Consider the following 8,936-nt stretch of genomic DNA (forward strand, 5'->3'; position numbering starts at 1 on the left):
ACTGCCATTGGTCAGCAAGCAGGGTTCCGCGCACGTTAGCGGGTACCTGCACCAGTGTGGTTTGGGGGCTCTGGCGGACAGGCGCGGCCGGGATTCCAGCCAAGTCTCTGTAGGCGGTTAACGGCCTGTCTCCCAGAGGCGGGAAAGATAAAAGTGACCGAGCAGGAGTCGGGAAAAGACTCACTGCGAATAAAAGGGAACCATATGGAGCCGATCACCGCTTAGCGTGCCCCTGATTATACTGTATATTAAAACACCCACCCAGGTTCTGCCGATCTCCCCGCCAGCCAGTGTAAAGAGCAGAAAGAAAAAACTCCTAGTGGAGGATGCGGGCATCGATCCCGCTACCTCTCGCATGCTAAGCGAGCGCTCTACCATTTGAGCTAATCCCCCAGCTGCTACTGCCTGCTTTCCTTTTGCCTTACAGGTTGTTTCGAGCGTCCACCGACCAATGGATAGATCAACTGCAGTTAGGGATATTTATTTAACAATGGGAGCGGGGGCAAACTTTTGAAAATAAGGCATATAATAATTACACATAAAGAATAAAGTTCTACTTTGAGGCACACGTCGATATTAATTAGTATGTGACGCTTAACCGAGCTGTACTGTACACCAACACTGCCGGTCTTACCCGATATCCGAAGTACCAAACCGAAGTCATTGCCGACCTTGGAAGCCATATGTAATCGAACTAAATTGGGGTTAAAAAAAAAATGACACGAAGTCCTTCGAGCCGGAATCGAACCAGCGACCTAAGGATTGCCACAGAATTTCCACTACAGTCCTCCGCTCTACCAACTGAGCTATCGAAGGCCCCGCTGCTCAGGAGGCCTGCAGGTTCCCTTCTAATAGCTACCGAGGCTATATTCTTTCAATGAGCCTGTTCCCCACCCCGATTTTCAGCCAAAGCAACCCGCCGGGACTGGAGTTTCTCCGGGTTCCACAGATCCGGAGATGGGTAAGAACGCTGCCCCAAACTCCAGTTCCTAACCCAAGGCGAAAGAAACCTAGGAAATGTGCTTCACTGACGTTTGCCTGCTTTTTACAGAATGTTGCGCCCTGTGGCACTGCCTACAGATCGCAAACGCGTAGACAGCCGTAACACGGTTGAGTTTCTGGGCAGCGTTTCTCCATCTTGTGGGCGCACGGGCTCCAAGTCGCGAAGCGCAAATCCACTGCGTAAAGCCGATGCATCGTATTTGCTTCTCTAGTTCCACAGTTTCCTTCATTTTTCGGGGTCCCAGCAAAATGCATACTTTACTGATGCGAAGACATCCATCCTCTCAATCATCTAACTTTTTGTCGGAATCGATTCGTCCTGAACAGAACAAAAAAGGCTGTCCAGGCTGTGCCGAATCCCCTGGGCCCTGGCGGCCCTGCCGGCGGGGATTCGGGTGGGGCTGATGCGCCACCCACCCCGCAGCAGCTGCAAGCGTGACGAGGGCAGCGAGCTGGATGTCCCGCACTTCCAGCCCTCGGAAGTGCTCACAAGCAGGGAGGATTCTTCTGCCGCAACCCCAGAGACCCACGTTAGGTCGGGGACGGGACGGTCCTACAGTGCCCGGCTCGGGGCATTGGTCGCCCTTATGGGTTTATGCACAGGTCCTCTTGCCCTTGGGGAATCGCGTTTCCGCTGGGCCTGGGACTCCCCAGCCCCCGAGGGTGTAGGTATCTTTTGTGGGATACCTACCTCTACCGCCACCCGGTTCACACTTGCTGATTTTTCTTTGGCCTGCAGTGCCAGCCCTCAAGCCTTGGCTCATCGAAAGCTATCGGATTATTAAAACACAGAAACCAACCCCGGCTCCTTTGTGAAAGCCTTGCTTCGTAGACTGTCACTGGGGTGAGTGTGCCGGGAGACCTGGCCTCCAGCTCCCGCCAAAGGCCAAACTGCCTGTGCTACCTTGAGCAAAGGTAAATCCAGGCCCTGGCAAATCCAGGTCAGGCAGTAGTTTTAGGTTAACTTCAGTCTGCTGCTGAGAACAATTAACCATTTTAAAGTGAGCAATTCTGTGTCATTTAGTGCAATCACCATGCTGTGCAAATATCACCTCTCTCTAGTTTCAAAACTTTTTAACCACCTCTGAATACATCCCCTACTGATATCGCTGGTTATCGGTGAAGAGTCCTGCTTCAAAATACCTTTAACGACATAAGAAAATATCAATATATTTCTGTTTACTTCTCTAGAATACATCTTAGGCATGGAATTGCTTGGTCAAATAGTATGAGACTTTTCAGACTTCTGATAAAGATTGCCAAATCACTTCCCAGGAATATACCAAATTCTATCATAGCATTCACTGAGTATATTATCAGTTGAAAAAAAATCATTATTAATATGATGGGCAAAAGTAAGTGGCATCTTATTTTATATTTGTACTTCTTGACTAATGAAGAGGGACTCTTTTCAAGTCCTTGTTCTTTTTCATTTATTTTATGAATTATATCTTTTATTCATATCTTCATCATGTTTAATGCTTTTCCTACTGGTTTGTAGAAGTTTGTTTAAAACATTAAAGATGTGGTGGGGCGGGGGAGGCACACTCATACACTGCTGGTGGGACTGCAAATTGGTGCAGCCAATTTGGAAAGCAGTATGAAGATTTCTTGGAAAATTGGGAATGGAACCACCATTTGACCCAGCTATCCCTCTCCTCCATCTATACCCAAAGGACTTAAAAACAGCATACTACAGGGACAGAGCCACATCAATGTTTATAGTAGCACAATTCACAATAGTTAAACTGTGGAACCAACCTAGATGCCCTTCAATAGATGAATGGATAAAAAAAAATGTGGCTTATATACATAATGGAATATTACTCAGCAATAAAAGAGAATAAAATTATGGCATTTGTAGGTAAATGGATGGAGTTAGAGAAGATAATGCTAAGTGAAGTTAGCCAATCCCAAAAAACCAAATGCCAAATGTTTTCTTTGATATAAGGAGGATGATTCACAGTGGGATAGGGAGAGGAAGCATGGGAGAAATAGATGAACCTACATAGGGCAGAGGGGTGGGAGGGGAAGGGAAGGGACATGGGGTTATTTATGATGGTGGATTATGATGATCATTATTATCTAAAGTACAGGTATGAAGGCATGAATTGATATAAATATACTATGTATACAACCAGAAATATGAAAAATTGTGCTCTATATGTGTAATAAGAATTATTACACATATGTAATGCATTCTGTCACGTATAAATATAAAACATTAAATATGTATGTCATATATTTGTTACAAGTATTTTTCACTAGTTTGTTGTTTTTAAATTTTTTACCTATTATGCTTTGAATTATATACACATTTAAAAATTTTAGTAAAGTGACACTCATTTCATGATATTTTACCATTTCTTTAAAATTTAGAAAATTCTTTTCCAAGTGAAGGTTAAATATTCATTTTTATTTTCTTCTTTTTAAATTTTCTTCTTAATTCTATTTGAAACTTATTTAGGTATGTTGTGTGAATATAAAAACAAAACCACTTGTTCTCAACCTTAGCTGCACACTTAAATCACTTGGACAGCTTTAAAAAATGCTACTGTTGGGGCTAGAGTTGTGGCTTAGTAGTAGAGTGCTTGTCTGGTATGTGTGAGGCCCTGGGTTTGATCCTTAGCACTGCATATAAATAAATAAAATAACAGATCCATTGACAGCTGAAAAGTATTTTTTAAAAACTGCTAATGCTTTGGTCTCACTCCTAGAGGTTTTTTTTTTTCCCCCTCTTGGGGAACAGGGCAGGTTTCCCAGGGAATGGACTCAGAGGCACTCCACCACTGAGCCACATCCCCAACCCTATTTTTTATTTTATTGAGAGACAGTGTCTCACTGAGTTTTTTAGCAAGGATGGTTTTGAACTTGCAATCCTCCTGCCTCAGCCTCCCCAGTACTGAGATTACAGGCATGTGTCATCAGGCCCAGCCACTCCTGAGGTTTTTATATTTAGAAATCCAGAATTATGGCATTGCCCTTCATTATCTAAAACTGTCTAAACCTAGAAATTCTTTTAAAAATCATTTAAGGATTTTGTATGTTTTTGTTGCTTTTGTGAGTGGATCCTTACCTCATTATTCTCTATCACTAGAGTATGGAAAACATTTTTAAAATTTCATATCCAACTGATTTATTACCTTCCTTTTAGTTCTAAAAGTTTCCTTTAAAAGAGTAACCAATTTTATTTTATATTGCTAATTTATTTTCTCTGCCTTATTGCCTAGGCTAGAACAGCAATCTCAAAACTCTGTTATACTCTAAAACACTATTGAGAATCCAAAAGATTTTAGTTTATTTGGATTATACATATAGACATTGACCATATTGGAAATTACAAGTGACAGCTAGGTTCAGTGGCATACACCTATAATTCCAGTGACTTGGAAGGCTGAGGCAGGAGGATTGCAAGTCCTAGACCAGCCTCAGCAACTTTGAGAGGCCCTAAGCAATTTAATGGGACCCTGTCTCAAAACAAAAAATTAAAAGGGCTGGGCTATAGCTCAGTGATAAAGTGCTCTTGGGTTCAATCCCCACTACCAAAAAAAAAAGAAAGAAAGAAAGGTGAGAAAAATGTAAATGTTATTTAATCAATTAAGAAATTAATAGCAATAAAAATTCTACAACATTTTAATAAACATTAAGTATATTTTCAAAAACAAAAACTTTATAACCAGTGTGATATTATTTTGTGGCATTATTTTATTCTTTTGCATACCTTTATACTTTATACTTTTGCATAATTACCCATCTGTATTACTATATTAAATCTCATTTGTTGCTCTGGTTGAGGTATATGAAAAAAAGGTTGTATACAGATACATAGTTGGAAAGGAAAATAATATTTTAATAGCCTTTTTAGGTAATTCTGGACATTCTTTGCTACCACATCAAAATTTCAATATTCAACATTTACATAAAGGAGCTGGAGTTGTGGCTCAGCAGTAGAGTGCTCGTCTAACACGTGTGAGGCCCTGGGTTCAATCCTCAGTACTACATTTTAAAAAAAACATAAAGGTATGGTGTCCATCTACAACTAAAAAATGATTTTAAAAAAAATCACAATTTTGAATATCACTACTGATTTCACTCAGAAAGTTTTAAGTTTAAGGAAGCTGACAAGGCGATGTAGGAAGATACCATTTTTCTAACACTGCAGTTCATTTGAAAGTCCAGAGTCTATTATTGGCAACAAATAGTGTCAGTTGTCTTCCTAGTGAAAGGCTCACTTTTTTCATTGAAGAAAATGTCTGCCAATCATGGTTTGTCAGTTCTTCTTTCAATTAAAAATGATGTTCCAAGACTTTATATATTGATAAAAGGGCCAATCTATCAGGAAAATATGACAATTATAAACAGATATGCATGAAACATTAGAATCATAAAATAGATGAAGCAAACATGAATAAAATTAAGAAGAAAAATAGACCGGGGGTAGAGCTTAGTGGTAGTGTGCATGCTTAGCATGCACAAGGTCCTGGGGCCAATCTCCAGCACCAAAAATAAATATATAAATAAATAATACAAATTGTTCAATAGCAGTTGGAAACTTCAGTATCCCATCTTCAGCAATAAATAGAACATCAAGACAGAAGCTCAGTAAAGAAATGGAGGATCTAATCAATACTACAAACACACAAGATCTGACAAAAATCCATAGAACCATCCAACAACAGCCAAACATACATTCTATTCAAGAGCACATAGAACATTCTCCTGGATGGATCACAGTTAGGCAACAAATAAATCTCAAGAAATTTCAAAGGGGGCTGGGGATGTGGCTCAAGCGGTAGCACGCTTGCCTGGCATGTGCGGGGCGCTGGGTTCGATCCTCAGCACCACATAAAAATAAAATAAGATGTTGTGTCCACCGAAAACTAAAAAATAAATATTAAAAATTCTCTCTCTCTCTCTAAAAAAAAGAAAAAAAGAAATTTCAAAGGACTGAAATTGTAATGATGCTAGAAAACAATAAGAGAAGGAAAACTGGATAATCTGTTGTATGTGGAAATTAAACAACATAACTCTTAGGCAACAAATGGGCAAAGGGAATTGGAAAATTCTTAGAGGTGAATGGAAATGAGAGCATAACATATCAAAACACATGGGATGCGGCAAAAATAGTACTCAAGGGGAAATTTATAGCAGTACATGCTTATATTAAATTTAATATAGTACATATATATTTTAAAAAGGAGAAAATGATCTCACATCATTAGCCTAACTTTATAATTTTTCTAATTTGAACTAGGAAAAAAAAGGTAGCAGAAGGAGGGAAATAATACGTTAGAGGGAAATTAAATAAATAGAAAATAAAAAATAAGAAACTGATAAAACTAAAAGTTGGCTCATTGAAAGGATCAACAAAATTATCAACCTTTAGCAAAGATGACAAAGAAAGATAGAAGACACAAAAACTAAAATCAGAAAGGAATGTGGGGACTTCCTATCAAGCTTACAAAAATACAAAGGATTAAAAGAGAATAAGCCAGGGTGCACCTCCCAGTGGCTTGGGAGGCTGAGGCAGGAGGAAGAATTCAAGGCAGCCTCAGCAAATAATCGAGTCAATAAGCAACTCAGTGAGACCCTGTTTCTAAATAAAATACAAAATAGGGCTGGGGATGTGGCTCAGTGGTCAAGTGCCCCTGAATTCAATCTCTGGTACCAAAAATAAATAAATGAAATAAAAGAGAATAAATACTATGACAAAAAATTAGGTAATCTAGGTTAAAAAGGACAAATTCCTAGGAAAAAAAATAAATGACCCAGACTGACTCCAGAAGAGAAAATCCTGAAAAGAAATATAAAAAGAGATTAAATCAGTAACCCAAAACCTCCCAATAGAAAGAAGTCCAGGACCAGAAAATTTTAATGTGAATTCTACCAAACATTTAAAGAAAGAATTAATATCAATCCTTTCAAACTCTTCTTAAAAATAGAAAAATTCTTCCTAATTCATTCTGTGAGGCCAATATCACACCGATAAGGAATTTCAAGGTCTCACAAGTAGCCAAATAATATAAATAAAACTAGACAAGGAACAAGATAACTACATATCAATATTCTTTATGAATAGTTGCAAAAATCCTCAACAACATAGTAGCAAACTGAATCCAACATCTTATCAAGAGGACAACAACAAGTGAGACTTATTGAAGTAAGGTGAGGGTGTTCACACAAGAAAATCAATCAGCATAATGCACATTGATAGGATGGAGTAGAAAAACATATGCTCATCTCAGTTGATGCAAAAAGGCATTTGGCAAAATCCATCACCGTTTCATGATGAAACATACAGAAAACTAGAACTGGAAGGGAACTTTCTTATTTATGAAAAACCCACAGCTTTGTATCATCCCAGTATGAAAGACTGAAAACTTTCTCTCTACGATTGGGAAGACAAGGATGCCCACCTTCACCATTGCACTCCAAGTTCTAGTCAGAGCAACTAAACAAGAACAAGAAATAAAAGACATCCAAATGAGAAAGGAAGAAGTAAAATGACCCCATTTACAGATGACATGATGTGATACATAGAAAACCCCAAAGAATTTGCCAAAAAAAAAAAATAGAGTTAAGAAACAAATTCGGCAAAGTAGCAGAGGACAAGAATGACACCACATTACCATAAACAGTTGTGTTTCTATACACCAGTAACGAACAATCTGAAAAGAAAACGATTGCATTTACAATAGTATCCGAAATGATAAAAGTGCTTTGGAATAAATATAAACATGGAGGTAGAAGAGTTGTACACTGAAAACTACAAAACATTGCCCAGAAAAATTAAAAGACCTAAACAAAAAGACATTCTGGGTGGATGGATTAGGAGGCTTAATATTGTTAAAATGACAATACCACCCAATCAATCTATAAGTTCTCTACAATCCCTATCAAAATTCCAACGACTTATTGTATAAATGGAAACTACAATCCTCAAATTCATAAAGAATTTCAACATCTCCCAAGTAGCCAAATAATACTGAAAAAAAAAAAAAAAAACAAAGTTGGAGGACTCACACTTCCTGATATCAAGACTTTCTACAAAAATTAATACATTTTAATTAATACATTTTACCACTTCATCAAGGGCATTCTTAAGTGAAACTGGCTTTTTAAAAAGTAATGTGAAATGTTAGGGATGAGAAATACAATAACTATTAGTATATTTTGGAGCCACTGCCTTGATTCATACTTGTTTTCACACACAGCAGAGCTCATGTCAATGCTGGAACAAAGGTGAATGATACTTTACTATTATTATGAAAATAATTCTGAATTCTCAGAATCCCTAAAAGGGTCGTAAGACTCCCCAGAGTCCACTGAACACACTTTGAAAATCAATAGGGGGCTGGGGATGTGGCTCAAGCGGTAGCGCGCTCGCCTGCCATGCGTGCGGCCCGGGTTTGATCCTCAGCACCACATACCAAAAAAGATGTTGTGTCCGCCGAAAACTAAAATAAATGTTAAAATTCTCTCTCTCTCTATCTAAAAAAAAAAAAAAAAAAATCAATAGGTTAGAAAGTTGACACCTTTTTTTTGGTACCAGGGATGGAATCCAGGAGGCTTAACCACTGAGCCACATCCACAGCCCTTTTTTGTATTTTATTTAGAGAGAGGGTCTTGCTGAGTTGTGTCTCAATAAGTTTCTAAGGCTGGCTTTGAATCCATGATCCTCCTGCCTTAGCCTCCCGAGCTACTACTGTACGCCATCACAATGCAATGTTTAATAATGATAGTGACAGCTGGGTGCTGTGATACACATCTGTAATCCCAGTGGCTCAGGGGGCTGAGGCAGGAGGACTGAGAATTCAAAGCCAGCCTAAGCAAAAGCAAAGCCCTAAACAACTCAGTGAGACCCTGTCTCTAAATAAAATACAAAATAGGGCCAGGGATGTGGCTCAGTAGTCGAGTGTCTCTGAGTTCAATCC

General features: G+C 38.8%; 2 non-coding genes across 2 annotated transcripts; both read right to left on the reverse strand.

Annotated features, from left to right (window-relative positions):
* Positions 1 to 320: 320 nt before the first annotated feature.
* Trnaa-agc lies at positions 321 to 393 on the reverse strand. The gene has a single exon. It is a non-coding gene; the product is annotated as a tRNA-Ala (tRNA).
* Positions 394 to 727: 334 nt separating this feature from the next.
* Positions 728 to 816, reverse strand: Trnay-gua. The gene is given in 2 exon segments: positions 728 to 763; positions 780 to 816. It is a non-coding gene; the product is annotated as a tRNA-Tyr (tRNA).
* Between the last annotated feature and the right edge of the window lie 8,120 nt (positions 817 to 8,936).

Source organism: Marmota marmota, unplaced genomic scaffold (genome assembly GCF_001458135.2).
Source record: "Marmota marmota marmota unplaced genomic scaffold, marMar, whole genome shotgun sequence".
NCBI classification, from domain to species: domain Eukaryota; kingdom Metazoa; phylum Chordata; class Mammalia; order Rodentia; family Sciuridae; genus Marmota; species Marmota marmota.